Raw genomic sequence first — 4,085 nt, 5'->3', positions numbered from 1 at the left:
ATACTTTTATATACAGACAAAAGATAGCAGCCGGCTTCTTAAAATATCCCCGGGAAATAATTCAGATGTGACGGCAGTATTACACCTCCTCGCAGTAATTAGCCAAGGTACTTAGCGGTCTTCAGGTTGCATAGCAACCTTCGGGTGAACCAGAGTTACCTGTCTGGATATAACTTCTGGGAATACTGTAATTTTTACAGATTATGTGCACAATTAAACTTGCTCGGTCCATTAGGGACACCATACGGTGCTGCATTAGATTGTCAGTGGCCTGAAAAAGTCAATGATGGCAGCCAGCTAGAGAATGAAATCCAGGATCAGCAAATAAATATAAAAGTCATGTGTATTTTTTCTTGAATCTTGGTGAGCTTTGTGTATTTCTTCCAGATCTGTGCAGTAATCCCGTGTGAGACTTGGAGCTTCCTGTTATACAGACTGGTCACTGCTGCTCTCTCTCCTTGTGCAGGGTGACTGGTCTTGTCTCTGCCCCCTCCTGTAATAAAGACCGGTGACTGCTGTTCTCTGTCCTTCTGCAGGGTGACTGGTCTGGTCTCTGCCCCCTCCTGTAGTTTTCTGCAGGCAGTTTATAGTGGGTGGAGCTCTGCTGAGCTCCTCCTACAGCTCTGGTTTCTGCATAGTCTATGCATTGCACACCAATGATGTAATTGCTAATTTTACAATGTAATATCTGGGTCTGCAAAGGCATTTCATGCACACAATATGGATATATATCCTTTCTGGCTATAGAGGAATATGTTGAATGAACGTTTTTGTGCTTGGAGATCAGCTTTAAAGTTGGGGGGGGGATACATTTTAAAGTTGTGATCAGCACAGGGGTAATCTCACTTTTTGCGGTGACAACTGTCTCACTTTGTGATTTTGTCTCACTTCCTGTTGCGTGCGGAGGACAGAAAGTGAAGGAAAAGTTCTGGTATAGGATATAGCATTCAATAAAAACCTCACGTATGCAGGCACGCTGCAAGTCTCTGCCAGGTCCCATAGACTGGCAGAGGCCTGGATCGGTCTGTGCATGGGGAATCTCATGCATGCGCAGACATGCCACGGGTCTACCAGGTCCCATAGACTGGTAGAGGCCTGGATCGGTCTGTGCATGGGGAATCTCATGCATGCGCAGACATGCCACGGGTCTACCAGGTCCCATAGACTGGTAGAGGCCTGAATCGGTCTGTGCATGGGGAATCTCATGCATGCGCAGACTTGCCACGTGTCTGCCAGGTCCCATAGACTGGTAGAGGCCTGGATCGGTCTGTGCATGGGGAATCTCATGCATGCGCAGACATGCCACGGGTCTACCAGGTCCCATAGACTGGTAGAGGCCTGAATCGGTCTGTGCATGGGGAATCTCATGCATGCGCAGACTTGCCACGTGTCTGCCAGGTCCCATAGACTGGTAGAGGCCTGGATCGGTCTGTGCATGGGGAATCTCATGCATGCGCAGACATGCCACGGGTCTACCAGGTCCCATAGACTGGTAGAGGCCTGGATCGGTCTGTGCATGGGGAATCTCATGCATGCGCAGACTTGCCACGTGTCTGCCAGGTCCCGTAGACTGGTAGAGGCCTGGATCGGTCTGTGCATGGGGAATCTCATGCATGCGCAGACTTGCCACGTGTCTGCCAGGTCCCATAGACTGGCAGAGGCCTGGATTGGTCTGTGCGCAGGAAATCTCATGCATCTGCAGACATGCCACGGGTCTGCCAGGTACCATAGATTAGCAGAGGCCTGGATCTGTCTGTACACAGGAAATCTTGTGCATGTGAAGACATGCAGTGACTGGTCTTTATAACAGGAAGCTCCAAGTCTCACACTGGAATACTGCACAGATCTGGAAGAAATACACACAGCTCACCAAAATTCAAGAAGAATACACGGGACTCTTGTATTTATTTGCTGATGTGCAGACATGCAGCAGGTCTACCAGGTCCCATAGTCTGGCTGAGGCCTGCATCAGTCTGTGCACGGGGAATCTCATGCATTGGTAGCCATGACACGGGTCTCTCAAGTCCCATAAATTAGCAGAGACCTGGATTGGTCTGTGCCGAGTCTGCCAGGTCCCATAAATTAGCAGAGACCTGGATTGGTCTGTACATGGGAAGTCTTGCTGTGAGTCTGCCAGATCCCATAGACTGGCAGAGGCCTGGATCGGTCTGTGCACAGGGAATCTCATGCATGCGCAGACATGCCACCGGTCTGCCAGGTCACATAGACTGGTAGAGGCCTGGGTTGGTCTGTGCATGGAGAATTTTGTGCATGCGCAGACATGCCGTGGGTGACCCAGCGGTGTATTTAGCTTTGCTGCTGCCCTAGGCACGGCAGCAACGCCGCCCCCCCGGACTGACCCGCCGATTCATGGACAGCACAGCACCACGACACAAAGCAGCAGCCGGTAGCTAGCACAACGCCGCTCTCAGCGAATCTGCCGCTCCAGGCAAACGCCTTGTTTGCCTCGCGGCAGATACGCTTAGTTAAGTGTACAAGAAAAAATGTTTAAAAGAAAATGAAAGAACCATAAAAAAAAATCGAATCAAAATTAATAAAACACACATTTTTTTTGAAGTCCCCCATCCCCACATACACATGCAAATACGCGTTGGGTGCACCTCCGTGCGAAAACGACGATTGTGCCGCACGTTACATATCCCCGCGAACGTCGGAGTGCAAGCAATGAATTTAGGGCCATCAATCACGGATAACACTAAACTGATGAGCGGTAAAAGCTTTTAAGGCGTGGGCTATGGCCAATTTTGGTTAGCGTAGTTTTTTTGCGATTTTTGCGGGCACACACAATTTTAAGGCTTGACATGTTTGGTGTCTTTTTACCCGACGTGACCGCGTCTTTTATATTTTTACCCAAAAATTAGGGTGATAATCAATGTTTCATAACATTTCATAGGGAAACAGTTTTTTTTGGTACTTTTTTTGGTAATTTCAAAAATAAAAGCTTAGTGGTAGGGATGTCCCGATGCCACTTTTTCAAGTACAAGTACAAGTACAAGTACATCCCCTCATGTACTTGCCGATACCAATTACCGATACTTTTTCTTAAAGGCACAGGTGACTTTAAATGATCCATAGTACAACTTCATGTTATGTACTATGGATCATGGATCGGAGAATCTAAAATTGGGTAATAATAAATGTTTTATCATTTAATATAGGGGAAACTGTTTTTTTTAAAAAAAATTTCGGTAATTTTTCCTTAATATAGTAAAAAATAAAAACCCCCAGTGGTGAATAAATACCACCAAAAGAAAGCTCTATCTGTCCTAAAAAAAGGGTAAAAAATTAATTTCAGTACAGCGCTGCATGACGGAATAAATGTCAGTCAAAGTACCGCAGCGCTGAATACTGAAAAATGTCCGGGATGGGAAGGTGGTTTAACACCGCGGATGTCAACTGGTTAAATACCACCAACAGGAAGCTCTGAATAAATGTCAGCCAACGTACTGCAGCACTGAATACTGAAAAACGGCCTGGACAGGAAGTGGTTAAAAAACATATAAGGTTGTTATTAGTAAGATGTGTATTGTTTTAGCTCATGCAGATTTCCACATGCATGCTACAATCTGCAGATCCAATCACCACTATGGATGTCTCCATAATCTGGGGACATGTATTGTAGAACCAGCCATACTGTGTCGAGCCGCTGGCTGCCTGTATGAGGAGCAGCATGTACACCGCGCTGACTCACAGAGGGTGACAACCATAATATGAGCAATGATGTAACATCTGACAAGTGACAGCATTATCACAATGGAGGGAATAGCCACTCCCCTAAACCCGCCCCCCCTTTTCCCCATTCACTTTCCCCACCCGTCCATGGAAATGGGACGGGGCCCCGTATTAAATGCACGCCCACTCTCGCTTATAGCTGAGTGGGCGTGCCTCGCTTGTATTACAGACACGTAGTGAGTTCTCCGCGGTTTTACGCAACCGTGACGTCGAACGGGCCACGCCCCCGGTGTCAGGGTATCTTCCGGGTAGCAGCCGAGAGCTGGGAGTGATGGTGCTGCAGAGACCCGGAGCGGTCAACATGAGCCCTCTCGTTATCCTCATCCTCTTCA

Source organism: Nanorana parkeri, unplaced genomic scaffold (assembly GCF_000935625.1).
Source record: "Nanorana parkeri isolate BGI_ZX_2015 unplaced genomic scaffold, ASM93562v1 scaffold335, whole genome shotgun sequence".
NCBI lineage: Eukaryota > Metazoa > Chordata > Amphibia > Anura > Dicroglossidae > Nanorana > Nanorana parkeri.
Note: the sequence above shows the minus strand (reverse complement) of the source record.